The sequence below is a fragment of the Lepisosteus platostomus genome, chromosome 5, assembly GCF_059453375.1.
Source record: "Lepisosteus platostomus isolate fLepPlt1 chromosome 5, fLepPlt1.hap1, whole genome shotgun sequence".
In the NCBI taxonomy this organism is placed as follows: Eukaryota; Metazoa; Chordata; class Actinopteri; order Semionotiformes; family Lepisosteidae; genus Lepisosteus; species Lepisosteus platostomus.
Window position 1 is genome coordinate 37,774,222 of NC_142615.1, and position 21,961 is coordinate 37,796,182.

The 21,961-nt window shown below is 50.2% G+C and overlaps 1 pseudogene; it reads right to left on the minus strand.

Annotated features, from left to right (window-relative positions):
• Positions 1-7,786: 7,786 nt before the first annotated feature.
• On the minus strand, positions 7,787-7,905 carry LOC148666182 (5S ribosomal RNA; annotated as a pseudogene).
• Positions 7,906-21,961: the final 14,056 nt, after the last annotated feature.

The window sequence follows — 21,961 nt, forward strand, 5'->3', positions numbered from 1 at the left end:
AATTTGGTAAATGAAATGAAAGCACATACCCTACCAAACCTTGAGTACAGGCCATTCAGGATGATAATACAAAACCATTTATAATTCAACAAATAAAACCTGTCAACTGGTAATCACCAGTTATCATAAAAAAATAAGTAGCAATACACAGTAGGGGACTCTTGGGTGCAAGTTAAATCCATGCAAGAAGGGAGTGTAGTGTTATATTTCCAAATCAGATATGCAAATGAGAGATCTGGCCCAGCCAATCTCAAAGCTCCCTTGGTCTGGAATGGAGCTGCTCCCCTCTTCTAGTTATTCACACTGGAGTTAGGTTACATATTAGCACATTTCATCTAACAGTTGCTGCAGAAACAAAAACGTAAACAAATGACCTGGAATGTGACCACACCTATTAGAATGTAGTTCAACAGATAACTTGTAAACCTTGTCATAAGATTTTTTTTGTTCTACAAAATATACTTTATTCCGCAAAAAAAAACATCTCAAAAGGAACATCTCACACATATTAACACTCCATGTAATAAAAAAACAACGGCGTAACGGAGATTGATTGTCCGTTATCAATCTTTGCAAGTGGGGGCGAATTTGCGCAATTAACAGAGTCCCTCCAAACCTAGCACTTGCTATTGTCCTTTAATCCCTGTATAGGGCCCAAAGTACTTTACAGCGCTCACTCGCCGTGGGGAAACCCCATTTGGCGACTAGGCGCTTCGTCCTCCTCCTGAGGTCCGATGGGCTCCCGCAGCGCCCGACAGAGGTTGCAGTAGAAGATGCAGTCGAGTTTCATGGGGAAATGTGGGACATCTCGACCCCCTTCCTCGACCGGCTGACACATCCGTGATGTACTCATACTTGCCGCCCCAGACGAAGCCGAAGATCATCCCTTGCAGCGCTCGTCTGAGTCTGGCCGGCAGCGGGTACACCACCGCCAGGTAAACCAAAGCCGGCAGGATGTCTGCTTTCAACACCATCACTTTCCCTGTGTAGGACAGCGACCGCGTTTTCCACAGACCCAGCTTCGCGTTCACCTTGGCGATCCTCTTGGTCTAGTTGTTGGTCTCGTTGTCCTGGCTCTGGAAGGGAACCCCCAGTATTTTGAGGGGCTCCGTGAAGAGCACGAGACCCTCCGGCGTCGTCGTCCTGTACTTCCAGGGCCTGAATAACATCAGTTTGCTCTTTCGGCGGTTGAATTTCGACCCCGAGGCTCTGGAGTATTACTCCATGACCTGCAGGGCCCTCCTCAACCCCCTGTCTGACCTCAGGAACAGCGTCGTGTCGTCGGCGTACTGGGAGATCTTCTGGGTTTCCCCAGCGCCTCCCGGTATCTCCAGGGTCCCGTCACACCGTCTCTGCTAAGGGCTCTTGAAGAGCAGGGAGATGATGCCCTCCCTCATGGTGTCTCCGAGTTTCACCCGGCGGAAGATCTCCTGCGCCACTTCCACCGGATCTGCCACCAGGGTGTCCCAGAAGCAGGTGTAGAATTCCTTGGGGATTCCGTCCGGCCCTGGCACCTTGCCATTCTCCATGGACAAGAGCGCCACCTTCAGCTCCTCGGCCGCGATCGGACCCTCCAAGTCCTCCCTCACCTCCTCCGGTACTCGTGACTTCAGCTCCTCCAGAAAAGCATCGCCTGCCTCCACCTCCATCTGCTTTTCTGAAAAGAGCTCCATGTAGAAAGCGGTGGCCGCTTCTACCTTGTCGCTCTCGTCCAGCACTTCCTCTCCATCTCCCCGTCTCAGGCCGTGGATCACCCTCTTTTTCTGGGCTCCTCGGACCTGATTGAGTTTGCGGAGCCTCTCCTTCAGGTCCCGTGCCCGGGCTGAATTGAAGGCTCCTCCCCCGTTAGCCGAGCTGTACTCCTCCTCTAGTTGTCTCTGGAGTCGTGCAGCTTCCTTCCTCTGCCTGGCCGCCTTCCGTCTGCAGTACGTCTGCGCCAGGGTTCGGGTCCGGTCTTTCACCGACTCCCACCATTCCACCATGGAGCTGTAGCCGTCTCTCAGATCGACCCAGCTCGCATAGTCTTTACGGAACAGTGCCTTGAAGTCGTCTTCCTCCAGTATCTCCCGGTTCAGCTTCCAGTACCCATGACCGAATGCAGGCAGGTTGGTGTTAGTCACCACCGTCAAGCGCTCGTGGTTGGAATACCACTCCGGGGACACCGTTGCCGACTCCAGGGAGCAGGTTGTGTGCAGAAAGATGTAGTCCAGGCGGCTGCACACTCCCCGGGAGTTCTTCCATGGCGTTCCGGCTTCGTTAGGGCGGCACCGTCTGAAACTGTCTACCAGGGAGAACTGCTTGAGTAGCGACTCCAGCTCTGCCGAGCTAGCATCGCTCCCCTTCTCCCGGTCAATGTTGAAGTCCCCGCCAAGCACCACCTGTCTGTTGGTGGTGCAGCAGCTGGCCAGGTCAGCAAACACTTCCTTCAGGATAGAGGGTTCTGTTGGAGCATAGACGTTAATTGCTCTCAACTTCTGCCCCCTCCAGTCGATGTCTGCGACCAGGATCCGGCCCTGCACCACCAAGAAGGAGGAAACCAGCGTCATCTCTGTCGCTTTCATCCTTCAGGTGGACCTCCTGTAAGAAACAAACTGAGAAAGACTTTGAGGCCAGATCATGAAAGACTCCCCGTCTTTTCAACGGGTCTATTAGCCCTCTCACGTTAGTTGTTAGAAAGGTAAGTTTCACAATCATGATTAAACAAGTGAAAGTTGAACCTCCTCTCTTTGTGCTTACAGTGGAAAACTTGGGAGTCTACATCTGGGCATTGTTTAGCCTAGATGTAACTCCTCTCGTTCGGGTCCTGGGGGGAATATGCTGGGCTCCCTCCAGGTCTCGCTGGGGACTGAAAGGTAAACATGCTGGACAGGTCCAGCCCTACCATCAGTCCCGGCTCCAGGGCAGCTTCAAAGTAATCCTCGTCTTCCTTGAGGATACTCTCCAGCACCGCTTCGGGAAGGCTTTTTTCTTCCCTTTCTCCAGGAGTTTCGGGGACCTCCAGTTGCTCCTGGGCCTTGGGGGAGGGGGGCTCCACTTCCTGGGCTGCCTCTTCGTGTTGTTCATGGGCCTCGGGGGAGGGGGTTCCGACTTCCTGGGCTGCCTCTTCCTGTTGTCCCTGGGCCTCGGGGGAGGGGGTTACCTCTTCCTGGGCTGCCTCCTCCTGTTGTCCGTGGGACTCGGGGGAAGGGGGTTCTGTTTCCTGGGCTGTCACTTCCTGTCATCTTTGGGCCTCGGGGGAGAGGGTTTCCATTTCCTGGGCTGCCTCCTCCGGTTGTTCCTAGGCCTCAGGGGAAGAAAGTTCCGTTTCCCCTAGGACTAGGAAACGGTTCTCCCTTACCACTCTTTTCTTTTGTCCTTCCGAAGGTGGATCCGCGCTGCATCTCTTCTCCCGCTTTCTTTTTCCCTTCTTGCTGGGAGTTATTAGGGCCCTTTCTCCGGTCAGCCATTTTGTCCATCGTCCTGGCAGCCATCTTGTGGCACTGGTGCGGCTGGGGGTGTGGCCTCAGCAGTTTCGGTTCTCTGCAGGGGAGGTGCGGGTTCTTTGTTCTCACCTCTCTCCCTTTGTCTTGAGACCGGTTTCTGCCGGCCGGCTTCCACCACCTGCGCAAACGAAGGTTTGTTTACTTTGCATTGGTGATGGAGGTGTCCCTCGGCGCCGCATCCGTCGCACTTTTTGGCTGCCCGGCAGGTTTTTGCCAGGTGCCCCTCGTTGTTACAGTTGTGACATCTGACAATGTCAAACGTGTTCTCCTTGTGGCATCCTGGGGTAGTAAAGGTACCCCCTATCGGCTCCGATGTTGAAGCGGGCCGGGGGGTGCTGGAAACTGTCAACGCCCTCTGGGTCCTCTTTCAGGAGGACTCGGTACTGGCGTTTGCCGTACCAGACGCCGCAACTGTCCCTGATCTCCGTCGGTTTGCCCACCACAGTTACATACCTCCCTAGGTACGCTGTTACCAGTTCCATTGGTTCGTAGGGGTTGTATGTGAGGACTATGATGGTGCTCTGGTTTGTCTTCCTCATAGGTTCCGGCCTGAAATCAGAGAAACCGGGGTGCTTACCTTTTTCTCTGATCATTTTCGTTGCCTTTTCATATGAGGCGTCTGTGGCCATGTAGGCCATGTATCTCTCTGCCTTGTTGTCTTGCAGGCAGTAGAGATCTCCGGCCACCAACTGCAGGATCCCTCTCAGGAAGGTAATGAAAAAGGATTTCGCAGTTGGCATCGTCTCTGTTTTCTTGGTCCAGTGGAACCGGATCAGTGTCTTCTTGTCTGCCATCTGGAAAGGAGAAAAAAGAAAAAAGGAGAGAAAGAGAGAGAGCAAGGTCCTGTGGAGAGGAGGCGCAGGAGGAGAGAGAGAGAGGGAGTGGAGAGTGCTTTCGAGTCTCGAGGAAGAAAGTAAGCACTGCAGGCAGGCCACGAGTACCTACTCCCAGCCAAGAGGCCAAGGAGGCAGAGCAAGAGAAAGGGGGAGGGGAGAGGAGAGAGCAGACAGAGAGAACGTTGCTGCCGGATCCCACCAAGCTCAGCTGCTGCTTGGCCTTAACCCCCTAGGCTCAACCTAGGGCGATACCAGCTCAAGCACTCTTCAAGATCTTTGATCGCCTTCTAGAACTTTGGAAAGACAGGAACTGCGGGCATGCCACTTGAACTTGATCTTAGCCAAAAGGCCGATAAAATTGGATTCCAGCTCACTGGCCCTGCAAAACTTAGTTCAAGACTTTAAACTCTCAGACACATATAGATGTCTATATCCCACAACAGCAGGATATACATGGTCAGGGAGGAATAGCAGCTCCAGAATTGACTATTGCTTTGTCTCAGAGAGAGTGAAAGTTGTTGGGGTCACTCTTCAGCCTGTCTTCTTCTCAGATCACCAAGCTTTAGGGTGTAGAGTGGAACTCCAGGGCAGGACTGTCTTTGGCCCAGGCCTCTGGAAACTCAACACAAAGCTGCTAGAGAATGAGGGGGTAGTATCCCGCTACAAGGAGAAACTATCACAGTGGCTGTCCTTGCAGTGTCTGTATGGGTCAGTAGGAGAGTGGTGGGAGGAGGTGAAGGTGAGGACAAGGGCCTTTTTCATGGCTGAGGGAAGGAAGGCTGCCAGACGGAGAGGAGTGTTAGCCAGGAAACAGAGGCAGCTGCAGCGTCTCTACACGATGCTGCACAGTGGCTTCAATGTGCTCGAGGATATCACCCTTTTAAAAAAGGACATCCGGAGCATAGCAGAAGAAAGTAGTCGAGGAGTGCTGTTAAGAAGCTGAGTGCAGTTCTTGGAAGAAAATGAGAAGTGTACTCGCTTCTTTTTCAGGAAAGTGGTAGGCTCCAAGTCTGTCATGGAAAGTGTAGTTGATGAGGAGGGAAGAGAGAGAACAGAGCCGAGTGCTATCCTCTCCTGCATCGAGGCCTTCTACTCAAGACTGTACAGAGGTAAAGGATGAAGAAATTCATTTTTTTACCTCAAAGCTAGAAAACGTTTTGAGTGAAGAAGATAGGGAAGTACTTGAGAGGGATTTGACAGTAGAAGAGCTGAGACAGGCTATGGAGAGCTTACAGAAGGGGAAAACTCCAGGTGCTGACGGGCTCCCTAAGGAATTTTATTGCACCTTTTGGGATCTGCTTCAGGATCCGCTAATGCTCCTTTTCGAGGAAAGCTATAAGACAGAATTGCTGCCAGACTCCTTAAGAGAAGGCACTATCTCTCTCTTGTTTAAGAAAGGAGCAAAGAATGACATAAAGAACTGGAGACCCCTCAGCCTGTTAGGCGTGGACACTAAGATCCTGTCCAAAGCCCTTTTCCTGTGCCTACAAAATGTAGTGACCTCACTGTTAGGGAAAGAACAGACTTGTGGGATAGCAGGACGCCTGATGAGCGACAACCTGGCCTTGTTGAGGGATGTCTGTCTGTACTCAGAGGACCGCTCCCTCCCTCTGTGCATTTTAGGTGTAGACCTAGAAAAGGTCTTTGACTGCCTAAACTGGCAGTACTTAACATCGGTACTTGAGCACATGAAGTTTGGCCCCATCATGAGAAAGTGGATTAACCTGCTGTACACAGGTAGCAACAGCAGAGTAATGGTTAATGGCAATAGATCACGCCCCTTTGAAGTCTGTTCAGGGGTGAGGCAGGGCTGCCCATTATCCCCCTTTTTATTTGTTTTGGCTATGGAGCCCTTAGCCTGTGCCTTGCGCCAGGATCAGGCCATTAATGGGATACCGGTGCCTGGAAGTTGGGGGGGGGAGAGGTAAAGACATCTCTATAAATGGATGACGTCACCCTGCTCCTCTCTGACAATGTCTCAATTAGCAGAGCTCTGCAGTGCTGTGATCATTACTCTTTGGCTTCCTCTGCAAAAATTAACAAATCTAAGAGTGAGATTTTTTATCAGAACTGGAGGGAGCCAAAAGAAGGACATGATCTCAGGCTGCAAGAGAAGAGAATTAAGGTCCTGGGGGTGTATTGGAGAAGAGATGGGAACAGTAAATTGGCAGAACAAATTGCCAATCTTAAACAAAAAACTGATGCAATGGAAAGACCGAGACCTCACCATGACAGGGAAGGTGCTGGTCATCAAAGCCCAGCTCTTGCCTATCTTGAATTTTCTGGCTTCTACCTTCCCAATCCCACACCGTGTTGCGGCGGTGCTGAGTAGATGGATGTTTCATTTTCTATGGGGTGGGAAGCAGGAAAGACTCAGAAGGGAAATAATGTACAGGCCGCTACTCTCAGGGGGGAAGTCTGTCCCAGATATTGCTACAAAGCTGCTGTGCATTTTCCTGGTCTTTGTGCTGAGAGGCTTTGCAACAGCACCTGAAGCGCGTACCTGGACTTATTTTGCCAGGCTCTGGGTAGATAGGGAGGTGTTCAGAGTGTGGGGTGTCAGACCCAAGCTGGATGTCCCACTCTCTGACACATGCCCTGCAATTTATGGGACAGTTAAAAGTTTTCTAAGATCTCATCCAATTGGCCATGTTCCTCTCCGAGATGTCAGCGTCCAAAAACTGGAAGATTTCGTTGCACCGCAGAAGAATAGGCAGACCCCTGTGGGCATTTTAACATCAGCCCAAACAAGGAAGGTGTGGAAATACACATCCTCTAAGTTTCTGTGCAACATTCACAGAGATTTAGCCTGGAGTGTCGTCCACCAGTGCTTACCGGTCCGAACTTTCTTGTACTGTAGGGGCCTCACCCCCTGCCCTTGCTGCTTTAGGGTGGGCTGCGGTGAGGAGGAGACTGCGACCCATCTCCTGTGGTCCTGCTTTCTTGCTAAGGCCTTCTGGGCACAGTTTGAAGATTGATTGCAAGCTCTCTCGCTCCAATTTACCCTGACCGCTGCTTTCGTAATATACGGCATCTCTCCTGTCAAACTTCCTCCTGACATGTTTGACAGGATCTGGGCCGTGGTGAACAGTGGGAAAGACACCCTGTGGAGAGTGAGGAACATGGGGCTGTTCAAAGGCATCGAGGTCCCAGTCGAGGCAGCAGGTAGCCTGGCCCTGTTCATCACCCGAGAGAACTATTACCTCAGAGATCTGTGGAGAGAAGGGAGGGAGGAAGCAGAAAATCTGTGGGAAATAGAGAGCATAGGTCAATATCTCAAGAAACTGTGAAAAACATTATCATGTTTAAGTAAAGAATGTGATTTACACCAGAAAAAAAGAAATTGTTGCTATGTCATAGCAACAAAACATCTCTAGAGATGAGGCTATAGATCACCTTTCCATCCTCCCGGTTTTCCTCCCAAAGCCTACGGCACCAACGGCGACCCCTGCTGGCCGAGAGAGCAAAAGCTTCCAGCACCTGGTATTCCCAGGTAGTCTCCCATCCAAGTACTAACCAGGCCCAACCCTGCATAGCTTCCAAGATCAGATGAGATTGGGCACATTCAGGGTGGTGTGGCCAGACAGACCGCAGCGTCAGCGCTCCCTACTGGTCAGGTTGCTGCTGCTCCTGCAAGAGGTGTGACTGGGACCAGTAGGGAGCGCTCACCCTGCGGTCTGTGTGGCTTTCTTATGCCCCAGCATCCTGATGGCGACACTCTGCTGCACAAACAGGCGCCGTCCTTTGGGGGAGGTGTAAAACTGAGGTCCCGACCCTCCTTGGCCATTAAGATATCCCAGGGCGTCTCTCAAAAAGAGACGCCAGGGGTGTCACTCTGGTGTTAGTGTTCCCCTTTACCAATCAGTCGGGGTCTCCTCCTAATCCCCGTCTCATATGTAACAATCAATGACGAGGCCCCCCTGTCCCGCGATATTGTACTTGTCTCCTGGCCGCTGGCTGGCGCCGTGAGATTTAGTAATCGCGCAAGAGACCGGGGGCAGAGCGCGAACGCGGTCCCACACCCCCCACAAAGTGTGCGCTCCAGGTTCCCTCTCGGGGCTCTGCAACACAGCGGAAAGGCAGCAAGAAGGAGCCTCTTGCTCTGACGCCGCAAGGCCACAAGAGGGCGGAGGCGCCGCGTGCCCGTCCGACGTGTTGGACTGGTGCGCCTTATGTGCTGAAATAAACACGCGACAGCCCAGAAATGTTTTTAGTGCTGTGCACTGGAGGTTTTTGTCTTGTGAAGACTTGCCTTGTGCTCCTCCGAGCAGTTTGAATATTGAAGCTGCCTCTAAATCTGAAAACGAAGATGAGACGATAAACCACTTGTTTTTCGTATAACTATACATATATTCATTTATTACTGATTTCCTTCATTGAGCACGGATACAATAGAGGTACAGCCATTCACTGTTTGACATGTCTGCACTGTTACAGAACCTAGCAATCAGAAAACGGGTGAAACTGTCTTGAGAATTAGCATACAGTACCGAGGCCCCCCATGACCAAATAAAGGCTAACCTCGATAATCAGCCTAAATAATGCAGACTACAGCAAAACGACTGACTTTGAAAAGGGAATGAATGTCCGGAAGGAGTAGTGTAACCAGCTTGAAATGCTTCTCCGGACCTCTAACTAAAAGAAACCGGGAACCAGAAGTGGCATCGACTCCTTTCGAACTGGGATCCTATCGCAGCTCGTGGTGTCGTAACTTTTTCTTATCCGATATTGGACCAAGCACATCAGTAATAAATGAATATATGTATAGTTATATGAAAAACAAGTGGTTTATCGACTCATCTTCATTTGCAGATTTAGAGGCAGCTTCAATATTCGTTTTACAAATGGGTTTTTTTTTAAATGGGTCACACACATGCCATAGCAACAAAACACCTCTAGAGATGAGGCTATAGATCACCTTTCCATCCTCCAGGTTTTCCTCCCAAAGCCTACGGCACCAACGGCGACCCCTGCTGGCCGAGAGAGCAAAACCTTGCAGTACCTGGTATTCCCAGGCAGTCTCCCATCCAAGTAGAACCCAGGCCTGGCCCTGGTTAGCTTCCAGGACCAGACGAGATTGGGCGATTTTTTAAGAACTTTATTTTCTTTTCATAAAAAATACAGGACATCACAAATTAGAAAGCTTTACATTAATATACATACTTAAAACAGTATATATGATTACATCTCATTACATTTTGACACGGTTCCAGTTACATAGCAACAATTTCTTTTTTTCTGGTGTAAATCACATTCTTTACTTAAACATGATGATGTTTTTCACAGTTTCGTGAGATATTGACCTATGCTCTCTATTTCCCACAGATTTTCTGCTTCCTCCCTTTCTTCTCTCCACAGATCTCTGAGGTAATAGTTCTCTCGGGTGATGAACAGGGCCAGGCTACCTGCTGCCTCGACTGGGACCTCGATGCCTTTGAACAGCCCCATGTTCCTCACTCTCCACAGGGCGTCTTTCCCACTGTTCACCACGACCGAGATCCTGTCAAACACGTCAGGAGGAAGTTTGACAGCAGAGATGCCGTTGTAGCGGCAATGCTTGTTAATAAGACAGAATTAAGCGGTGGTATGCTGTCCTAAATGAGGCCCCATCTTACCCTCCATCTCAGTGGTGCAGCCACAGAGAAAGTATTCATGCAGGCTGATTTAAGATGTTTTCTTTTGATAAGGTACAGCTCCCAGATGTTGATGCACTTAGGTAAGCCTGGCTATCATGATCAATGGTCATCCATTGGCGCCTATCTGTCTAGGGAGTGCCGAATGGACATTTGGACTGCATTCCTAAGCTTCAAGAGTAAGTGACTCATATCTCATCTTGACCAACCAATCAGGGACTGGCAGGGCGTGGTAATGCCTGCCAAACTCTTAACCAATAAGCACACATCTGTGTCTTGGTCAAGAAGGGAGCGCAAGCTCAGATCGGGACTCTCCTTGGCCATTTTCGCGCATTCTCAGAGACAATCACGTGACAACTGCTGTTGTCTGCAAAGGGACTTGGACTTTGTTCTAAGCGCGAGGCCGAGGATCCCGTACGTACTCAGAATTCTACCAACGTGAATGCTCCGCTTGATCAACGGCAGCCTACAGTTGGACCCTCGTCGACAACTTGAATAGCTTATTTAGAAGCAGCGCTGGACCGGGAACAAACCAGCTTCTTCCCAGGCAAAAGAGTGATTTGTGAGGACTCGCAGTCACACTCTGTGCATAGAGACTTTCTACTAGCCAGCCGGACTGCTGGTAGATCCCCTCGGAGCAACGACTGCCCTGCGCGCCGCAGTTAGATTCCTCCGCCCGTCCTACTCCGAGCTGCACCTTGACTGGTTGGCCGGTAGCCAGAGGACGCCGGGACAACGCCCATTGGACAACCGCTGGAACAGAGGCTGCAACAGAGCCTGTCAGCTGGTTTGGTGTTCGTGCCGGGAAATTCCAAATACATACACAGTGGATAAGTAAACCCCATGTTCTACATTGCGTCGCACAAGTTGTTATCAATTTAATTCATGAGTAATGTATTTACTTCCGAGTTTAGAGTAACAGTGGGTAATAACACTGATTAGCGATTTGGTAACCGAACGATATATATTGACATATATTCTCTGTTGTGTATCTCTTTGTGTTTGCATCTCTTCTAGATTATATACCTTGTATATTGATAACCCTCACAGTAAGGTCTGCCGCTCGTATCCAGGCAGACTAGTATATGTTAAGTGCACAATTTATATGAATAAATGTATCTTGTGTATTGAACCCGTGTGTGTGCGTTGGTAGTTGTTCTGACGATTGATTTTCTAAAAGCCCCAACGAACAACCTCGTGATTACTGCTACAATTAATTATTGTCTCAGTAAACCCATCAAACCTCTACATTTAATGGCATCCCTGGGTGGGCGAGTTTAGAATGAAATGAAAATCAATCGCACAGAATAACTGATGTTGGTGTGAGTTCAAGTTCAGCACAGCACCGCGGCTTCTATACGCGAATACCGGGTGTGCTGATAACTGCGTAAAGAAATCCCCCTGTTTTCTAGTGTTTAGTGTAACGTGTGCTGATTGGAAATTCATCTGCTCGGGTGTTTAGATTCCATACTGTATTTTGGTAAAAAAAAAGGTAATACTCTTAAAGTTTCTCTGACGTAATGACAATGCCTGCTAAAATGTCTGAAGTGGAGTCGCTTATAAGTACTATTTCTAGCAACGACAATCCTGGTTACTGGAGCGGTATTGAAAAGTTGAACTTTGATGATATTGAGAAGCTGCAAGTAAATTTAGTAGCTAAGATAGCGAACCAGCTTAACACAGGAGGGTCTGTGAACGCAGTTCAGGTCCTATCTAGTTTCGCCTTAAATCTAGCTAAACAGCTGGAACTGTCTTTGTCCGAGCTGACAAAGTTTCAAAAGCTTCAGGGAAAGCTAGAAAGATATAAGGCAGAGTGATTTGAGCTGTTGGATATAATCAGAGAAAAGAGAGTGAAAAATGAGGAAAGTGAAGACATACTCAGGGAAGTTTTAGGTATAATATGTAGCGGCGAGGCTTATTAATAAGAAAGAATTAAGTGTTTTGAGCCTTCCCAAATGAGGCCCCATTTCTCTGTTCATCTCTGTGGTGCAGCTACAGAAAAACTATTCATGCAGGCTGATTTAAGGTTTCCTTTGATAGCTCCCAAAGGGGGATTCACTTAGCTAAGCCTGGCTATCATGATCAATGGTCACCCATTGGCGCCTATCTGTCTAGGGAGTGCCAGATGGACATCTGGACTGCATTCCTAAGTGTAAGGAGTAAGTGACTCATATCTCACCCTGATCAACCAATCAGGGACTGGTAGGGCCGAGTAACCCACGTGGGACTCTGATGCCCATGGAACTTTCAGCCAATCAATGAGCTGAAGTTCCTCCAGGTAAAAACAGGAAACACAGAGAGCCTGAGAGATTCAGTGAGATTCAATAAGATTCAGAAGAGATTCAGTGGAGAATTCTGTGGACAATTCTAAAGGGAATTCAAAGGAGAATTCCAGGGCAGGACGGTCCAGGAGCAGAAGGCTCCCAAGGACAGGACATACTCGCAGCGCGCCTCCTGACCATCCTGAGACTCAGCCCGGACAACCACGGAACGGCCAGTGTGTCTGAGTGCCAGAACTTTCCTTTGTTCTAAGAGTCTAGAGCAGAGATTGCCAGAGAGTAAGCAGAGGATCCACCCGAGGTTAGCACCAGCAGCAGGCCTTGTGAACAGGTCGGAACTGTGGACAGCTGAATCACTATTCAGAACTAGCTCTTCATCAGGAACGAACTGGTCCTCTTCCTGACTTGCCGGGATCCACAGTCATCTTTTCTCCTGTGCGCAAACTTTGCTAGTTAAAGCCAACACTAACTAGCCGGTCAGTGAGCATCAGCAGCGCACCGTCGCAAGCCGCACAGCACAGCCTGGCACCGAGCCAGAGAGCGCGGATTGGACAGCAACAGTCTGCAACTGTTTCTTTGTGCCCGCAGGAGATCTGAATCCCCAGAGATTGGATGAGTATTCAACTTCAATGCATTACAGCTCGAGAATTCAATTGTTATCCCAACCAGTTGATATCAATTTAATTCCTAAGAGTTATGTACTTGTTTTGAGTATCTAATGTAGAAGTTATAACCAAGTTCATTTATGAAACGGTCTAAATGAATGATATACTGAACGTATGTCCCCTTGATGTGTAACACTTTGTAACTGACTGAATATATACCTTTTGTATTCTGATAACCCTCTCGATAAGATCTGTTAGGTTTACATGCATATTCTATGTATTAATAAATGTATCCTCATGTATTAGTACCTGTGTGTGTGCGTTGTTTGAGTTATGTCGCATGGTTGGACTCTAAAGCCATCAAAAGAATCAACTTTGTGATTTACTGCTACAATTAATAATTGTCTCAGTAAATGCCCAAACCCTACAGAACTGGTGCCTTCAGAGAGCCACTACATTTACATTTTGGCTATGGCAACATTACATTTATGGCATCCCTGGGCCGGCTATGATCATATTTGGCGTCCCTGTCTGCTAGAGAAACTGCGGCTGAGGTAGCTAGGAGAGACCTGGAAGCGAGCTTGAAAGAAAAAGAAAAAGAAATTGAGAGTTTAAATGAGCTCAGCCAGGAAAGGCAAAAGGAGTTAGATGCTGCCGTTCTGGAAGCAAAACAGGCTAGATCCCACTTGCATGCCAGCCCACCTAGCAGCCCGGAGCGCTCACCCAGCGCGCCGGGAGGAGGTTTCTCCCGGCCAGGGTCTGTGGTCGGATCGGCATGGGGGAGATCGCCAAGTCCTGCGCGAGACGCAAGGGCGATTCAATTCAGGCATAGACCCCCTGCTCCTGATCACGGCCGTCCTCCTGCCCACGGAGAAACCGTAAAAATTAACCTCCACTCCCTGAGGCAGTTAGCCAAAGATGTAGAAAGGTTTGACCCGTCAGTGTCAGGGAATAATGTGGAAACCTACATCGATGAGCTGAGATATACTTTGCAGTTTATGCCCGAAGCGTCCGAACAGGAAAAGGCTATGTTAGTAAGGAAAACTACCAGCCGAGCGGTCCACGAGTGGATGTCTAGACAAGGACCAGAGGTCTGTAATAGCTTTGAGGAGCTATGTCAGGCAATGATCGGAGAATTTTCGGCTTGTATCGATCCCATGTCTGCCGTGGCCGCTGTGCACCATATTAAGCACGAAAAAGCTGAAGCCCCTCGCGACTATTATGAGAGGCTTAGGCTCACTTATTTTGCGGGGTGGAATGAAGAGGGTTGCGAAGAGAATGTGAATTTCAAAGGTTTATTCATTGCTAATCTGCATCCCTCAGTCAGGAAAATGATTGTGATGCACACTGATGCAAAAGCGATGAAAATGGCTGACATTAGAAGGTTGGCTCAAAAAGCCTGGGGAGCTGAAGTCTCTGCCTCCTCAGAGCGAAAACCTGTTAAAACGGCCGTGTTCGCCACTAAAGCCAGCAGGGTTGACGACTCGCCTCAGCACTCCCACGGTCTCCCAACTACAGGAGCAGTGCTCCGAGCAGCTGCTTGACCCGCCAGGTAAAGCACACCCCTTTTTCATCCCTGAAGAAGAGTGGATCTCCCTGTCCGGTAATGAATGGGAGTCCTTTCTGTGCGCCCTGGCACCTCAGGGGGACCAGGACTACCACCCCATGGTGGTGGGAGGGGTCCAGGTGGCAGAAGTGCAGGTTGATGATGTAATTCTCAGCCTCAGCTCTGAGAAGTCCATAATCAGTGAAGGCCTGTTCAAGGACCTGTCGCGAAGCCGTCAGGTGACTCTGGTGACGCAGTCACAGGTTCTGTGGTGGGCACCCCCACTTCATAGGTCCATTTGGAGCAAAGGAAGCTTTGTAGCTTCCATCTCCATCGGAAAAAGGAAGTTTGCTCACTACTTCCAGGTAGCACCTCAGCTGACCCATTCGGTCTGTATTGGTGCAGACCTGTTGGTTCGACTGGGCGCCCAGCTGGACACAGTAAACAGTGTGCTGTGGACACAGGTGAACCCAGATGGCCACTCTCTAAGCGGCGACCCCAAGAACATTCGGTCAGGTCAGATGATTCCTCAGGCCTGCCAGGTAGTAAATGAATCAGACCTGATCGTTCCTGCATCAACAGCAGGGTTTCCGGTACGCCTTGTCCTAAAGAAGGGATGCTGAGATGGTTTTCTTCCAACCATCAGCTCAGTTTATCAGACTGAACCTAGCAGTCTGTGGTACTCCCAGACTGGAACGGAATTGCCGAGCCACCTGCCTGTTGGTGCAGAACATAGCAAGACAAGATGTCAAAATCCCTGCTCGCGCTGACATGGGACTGGTAATTGACAATGGTTTCTATGATTTCGAACTGGCCATCCCAGTACTGGGGCAGCTCCCTGGTCCCTTGGCCAGGGAGGGGGGAACCGAGCAGGTGTACTACACCTACCCCCGGCGGATGATTGCAATTATGCCAATAGAGGGATTCTGCAACCAGGAGGTGTGCAGAGTGGACCTTAGCGAGAAGGATGAGATGGTTGTGTACACAGTACACGCAGGTGTTCCGACGGACCACTCAGCCGAGAGTGCGACCCGGGATACCGCCATGCCGTCAAAAGCGGGGTTCCTAGAGCAGGTACAGGAACAGGTTGGTAAGGCAGATGCCCTGGAAACGGAAAGCCAGCATCAGCAGCTGCGTCAGATCTTCCAGGATTTCCAGGAAGTGTTTGCACGGGACGCCTATGACTGCGGGGTGACGGATTTGCACACAGTGCGCATTCCTACGGCCCCTGGCGCCCGCCCAACCTATGTCAGGCAGTATCGCATTCCCCTCACGGCATACGAGTCCATAAAGCAGACGTTGGATGCTCTACTACAGCGTCAGATCATAAGGGAGTGTAACTCCACTTACAACTCCCCACTGTGGCCGGTGCTGAAACCCAATGGTAAGTGGCGTCTGACCATTGACTACCGGCAGCTGAATAAACAGGTTCCTTTGTCACGATGCCCAATGATCTACCTAGATCAGGAGTTAGCCAAGGTGACAACAGCGAAATATTTCACCACAGTGGATGTGGCCAATGGGTTCTGGACCCTTAAGGTAGAACCGACAGACCAGTACAAACTGGCCTTTTCCTTTGGAAACAGGCAGTTCACCTGCAATCGATGCGCCTTTGGGTATTCCAACTCCCCAGCGGAGTTCAACATATTTCTGCACAAAGCCATTAGTGATGCAGCCGCCAGGGGCAACCTGGTCTGTGTGGACGATATTCTGATGCGGAGTCAGACCTGGGAAGAACACATGGTCGAGATCAGGCATGTGTTGACCCAGCTCTCCCGTGCAGGGGCCAAACTGTCCCTGGCTAAGGGACAGTGGTGTAGGACCCAAGTGGAGTATGTGGGACTGTTGGTGGGAGCCCAAGGCATACAGCCAAAGTCCAGCAGAGTCCAAGCTATCCAGAATATGTAGTCGCCCACTAACCTGTCTGAACTGCGCAGCTTTCTGGGAGTATGTAATTATTCCCGGCAGTTCATTGAGGATTACGCTGAAATAGCAAGGCCCCTCCACAAGCTGTTGCAGAAAGACGTGCCCTTTGAGTGGGGGCCTTCCCCAGAACAGGCTGTGATGGAGCTGAAGCGCAAACTCGGTAGTGCGCCGTGCTTGGCCTACCCTGACAAAAATAAGGTCTTCTACCTTGAAGCAGGGTTCTCAGAGCACTGCCTTGGGGCTGCTCTGAGTCAGGAATATGACCAAGAGCGAAGGGTGGTGGCGTATGCCAGTCGAGCCCTGAGCCCAGTGGAGCAAAAGTTCTTGGACTGCGAGAAGGCCCTGTTGTTTACGGTCTGGTCGGTAGAACACTTCCGTAGTTATGTTGGGGGACAAAAGATCATCATCGAAACCTGCCACCAACCTGTGACATTCCTGCATAGCCAGAGACTGAAAGCGGGCAGGGTGTCAAATAGCAGGATTGTGGCATGGATGATGGCCCTACAAGGCTATGAGATAGAGGTACGTTATGCACAGAGCAAGAAAATGTACCTGGGACAGGGCCTGGCTTTGGGCCAAGTGTGTCACGGCTGTGACACTGACATGGAAGCTCCAGAAATGATTCCCGCTGCTGAGCTACCGAACAATCATCGGTACTACGATGAGAACGTGGGCCAGGGCTTACCCATGGCCTATGTTGACGGTTGCTCTTTTCGCCACGAACAGCAGGTGCTAGCAGGGGTAGGAGTAGTCTGGCAAGACAATACTCCCTGTGGGCCGACCCGCTATAAGCTAGGACCAAAGACTAGTCAGTATGCGGAAGTAGCTGGGGTGCTGATCACCCTCCAGCAGGCCCTGACACATGGCCTTAAACAGTTTGTAATCTGTAGTGACTCGAACTATGCCCGACATAGCTTTGTGTCCCATCTTCTGTATTGGAAGGGTAACGGCATGAAAAATGCCCGGGGCAAGGAAGTAAAGAACAAAGAGTTGTTCCTGGCCAGTGACAAGCTCACGACCGAGGCTGGAATGATGGTTTACTGGAGGAAGGTGAAGGGACACTCCCAGGTGAAGGGAGCCGACAAAGACGGGAATGATGAGGCCGACCGGCTGGCCAAATCTGGCGCCTTAGAGGGTGAACCCTGGCAGTTCCAGCAGGAATGGCTACCCCCAGAAACCGTGGCTGAGGTCAAGGCGGTCACCTGAAGCAGGGCTAGACAGGATGTCGGAGCTGACCCTCAATCTGTAGTGCTTGGGTCACAGGGTTTTAACACCGATCTTGCGGAAATGCAGAAACAGGACCCAGCATATCGCTGACCCAGTGCGTCAACCTCTTTCGGAGCAGGTGCTGAGCCAGTCTCCGGAGCTGAAGGAGCTGGCAGAGGTGAAAGACAACCTAAAAATTATAAAGGGGTTGTTGGTTTGTGTACCAGTTGCACAAGGTGTCCCAAAGTGGGTAGTTCCCCGCTGTCATCAGGGGGTCATGATCCAACACGCTCATGACGAGCCCTGTGGGGGTCACCGGGGAATCAAGGCCATGTACGACACTATCCAGCAGGTGGCATTCTGGCCTCACATGGGCCAAGACATCGCCGCGTATGTAAAGGGGTGTCTGACGTGTAGCCAGTTCCAACCATCACGGCCCTTGCACCGTGCACCACTCCAGAAAAAGGGCATGACATTCCCCTGGTCCAATCTACAAATGGATTGGGTGGGGCCGCTGGTGAGGTCATCCAGAGGGAACAAATATTTCCTCACTGTTACGTGTGCATTCACAAAATGGATTGAGTGCCTCCCAGCACCCAACGACACGGCAGAGACAACTGCAGTGCTGTTGGTGAACCATGTGTTCAGTCGATGGGGACTCCCCCTGACCGTGGACTCGGATCGGGGAACCCATTTCACAGCTACAGTAATGGCAACCCTGTGGAATATGCTTGGGGTCAAGGCCCAGTTGCATATCTCCTACCACCCTCAATCCTCGGGCCAGGCAGAAAGGGCAAACCGAACGGTGGTTAGTATGCTCAAAAAGTTTGTCTCCACCAGCAGTAGGGACTGGGACATTAAGCTGCCCCTGGTTCTGATGGCCATCCGAGCCACGCCCCGTTGCTCTACGGGGGTCCCACCTTTTGAGATGATGACAGGTCGGAAGATGACTCTTCCCCTACACTGTCTTTATGGGGTGGAGGACCTGAGCACGACGGGGGCTGCTACGGCCCATCAGTATGTGTCAGACCTGCGAGCACATCTGCAGGCAACCTTTGCTTTTGCCCAGAACAATCTGGGAAGGAGTGCAGAGGGTAGGAAAGCATACTATGACCGAAAGGCAGTTAACCAGGAACTCCAAGTAGGAGACAAGGTCCTGTACTTCCAATTTGCCAAACCCACAGGGGTGGCCCGGAAGTTCTTACCCAGTTGGACAGGACCCCACGAGATTGTCGATAAGGTATCACCGGTAGCTTATCGAATTCGGATTGAAAAAGGAAGGCAATCTCTGGTCTACAAGTGGGTGCATCGCAACCACCTCCGGTTGTATCGCCCTTCTCAAATGGCGCCGGAGGACACAGAATAGGGTTAAAAGTCTAAACCCGATCAAAGAGGGGGGTGCCCCTTTGTAGTTGCAGGTAGTTGGGTACTGTAGTGTAGGTCCTGCTAGGAAAATATATTCAAAAATATAGTGGAACTGTACCATGTGCCTCATCTGTGTTCCAGAATGGGAATCCTAAAACTGCCACGGCTGGTCCTGACAGTACTGTGGATCGCCTCAACACAGCCCCTTGAAGTTGTGGAACCCGGTCCTCCTACCGGCATAGTCCTGCAGGACGCTCCAGGATTGTTGTTAACAAATTGCAGAACATATACTCAGCGAGTGTATGTACGGCTGGACCCAAGTGATGTGTTTCGGAAGCACATCAACATGAACAGTAGGGTGTCCTATCATGGTAGGCAGTGGGCTGGGGATACTGTATGGCATGCCCAGCTAGACACTATACACATGCTCCGCCAGCTGAGGAAGGCAACAGTCACCCAGGAGGAGATGACAGGCCTCAGCCGTCCCAAAAGGTTCTTGGGGGGTCTGATTGCTGCGGCCTCCGGCGTGGGTTCGCTATTTTCAGCGGGTCTGTTTGCTGCTAACACTGTCACCCTGACCACCCTGAGAAGGCAGGTGTCTGGGTTACGTAAGGAAATGCCAGAAATTTATGACAGGCTGTATCAACAGCAGAAGTGGCTGGAAAGCCTAGGGAAAACCTTACAGGGCACAATTTTAGCAGTAAACCTTCATGCAGCAGTGTTAAATAACACCCTCCACACCGTGGGCAGGATTGTCGACGTGTTACAGTGGGACTATGCTTATGTGCAACAGGTCAGAATGCTGATGCAGGATCTGCTTAGGGAGCTTAGTGCCACGGTAACTAGCCTAGCCATGGGACAAATTCCAACCTATTTGGTTCCACTGTCCTTAGTAGAAGAAGTACTGAGGACAACCAATTCCGAGATGGTGCAGCCATTGCAAGTACATCTTGCATACAGTCTAGGCAGTGCCATTCCTATACATGTCAACCCCGAAGCCAAGGAAATAGGTTTCCTGTTGAACCTTCCCATCGTGAGTAGCAAGGATATCTATAGACTTAAGTCTATATCGAACTGGAGGGGGGACATGCATGTGAAGTTGACCACCCCACCGCTCATAGCTTACCGGGAGGATGATCCGAATTTGTACCTTGTTCCAAACCTGGAACTGTGTATATCAACCAAGGATATCCACTGGGTATGCCTAAGTAAGCTATTACTTAGGAACAAAACTCAGAGGTTGTGTGGTATCAGGAAGGGGGCTGCCACCGAAAAGTGTAAAGCCACAGTGACGAGTAGAAGGGAGGTTAACAAACCCCAGGTTGAGCAGGTGGGAAAGGAATGGCTGGTCAGCACACCACAGTTAACTGTTACAAAATCTCAACGATTTAGCACTATATCACCTGGAGTCAGAACTGTATGAAACGGAACTCGAGATTGTGGACGCTTTCAGAGGACACAGCGTTGATTTGGATGAGAGAATCCAAGAGACAGTAAGTCTTGAGGGCGTACAGTTAGTCGAATTTGTTCTCAACGACACAAACTTAAAAACCACGCTGGTAGGTCCCAAGCACAGTCGTTGTGGATCCTCTGGGGCGCTGGGAACAGTAAATGTGGTCATCTTGACACTGCTGCTGGGTAGCTGGATCATGGCTGGGGTAATGTGTTGGATGCTGTTCTCTTGTATCAAAGCCTTGGGGGGTAGTTTGAATGAGACAAAGGAAGCAATGGTGTATCACCGAAATCAGGTAACCACTCCCAAATGTCTGCCTGCTGCAGAGCTATCCGATACTAATAGTGAACTGCCGGAAGTTTAAGGTCTAGGGCTAATGATGATGCCCGATGCCTCATTTCTATGTACCTTATAACCGAGAGCAGGTATACGCAATGTTCTTTCCAACACTATTTCCTGTACGAATTCTCAAGAGGTAATGTGAATATTGGGTGGCAAAATCCACCGTGGTACAACAGACATCACTTAACTCTGTTTTTGTTTTGAAGGCAACAACGCCTCAGGACCTTGTGACCTTCAAAAAGGGGGGATATGTAGCGGCAATGCTTGTTAATAAGACAGAATTAAGCATTGGTATGCGGTCCTAAATGAGGCCCCATCTCACTCTCCATCTCTGTGGTGCAGCCACAGAGAAAGTATTCATGCAGGCTGATTTAAGATGTTTTCTTTTGATAAGGGACAGCTCCCAAACGGGGATGCTAAGCCTGGCTATCATGATCAATGGTCATCCATTGGCGCCTATCTGTCTAGGGAGTGCTAAATGGACATCTGGACTGCATTCCTAAGTGTCAGGAGTAAGTGACTCATATCTCACCTTGATCAACCAATCAGGGACTGGCAGGGTCACCACTTGGGTCTCCAATGCCCGCCAAACTCTCAACCAATCAGCACACATCTGTGTCTTGGTCAAAAAGGGAGCGCAAGCTCAGGTCGGGGCTCTCCTTGGCCATTTTCGCACATCCTCAGAGACAATCACGTGACAACTGCTGTTGTCTGCGCTGGGACTTGGACTTTGTTCTAAGTGCGAGGCCGAGGATCCCATATGTACTCAGAATTCTACCAACATGAATGCTCTGCTTGATCAACGGCAGCCTACAGTTGGACCCTCATCGACAACCTGAATAGCTTATTCAGAAGCAGCGCTGGACTGGGAACGAACCAGCTTCTTCCCGGGCAAAAGAGTGACTTGTGAGGATTCGCGGTCACACTCTGTGCATACAGACTTTCTACTAGCCATCCGGACTGCTGGTAGATCCCCTTGGAGCAACGACTGCCCTGCGCGTCGCAGTTAGATTCCTCTGCCCGTCCTACTCCGAGCTGCACCTCGACTGGTTGACTGGTAGCCAGAGGATGCCGGGACATCGCCCATTGGACAACTGCTGGAACAGAGGCTGTAACAGAGCCTGTCAGCTGGTTTGGTGTTCGTGCTGGGAAATTCTAAATCCATACACAGTGGATAAGTAAACCCCATGTTCTACATTGCGTCTCGAGAATTCAATTGTACCTCAACATAAGTTGTTATCAATTTAATTCATGAGTAATGTATTTACTTCGGAGTTTAGAGTAACAG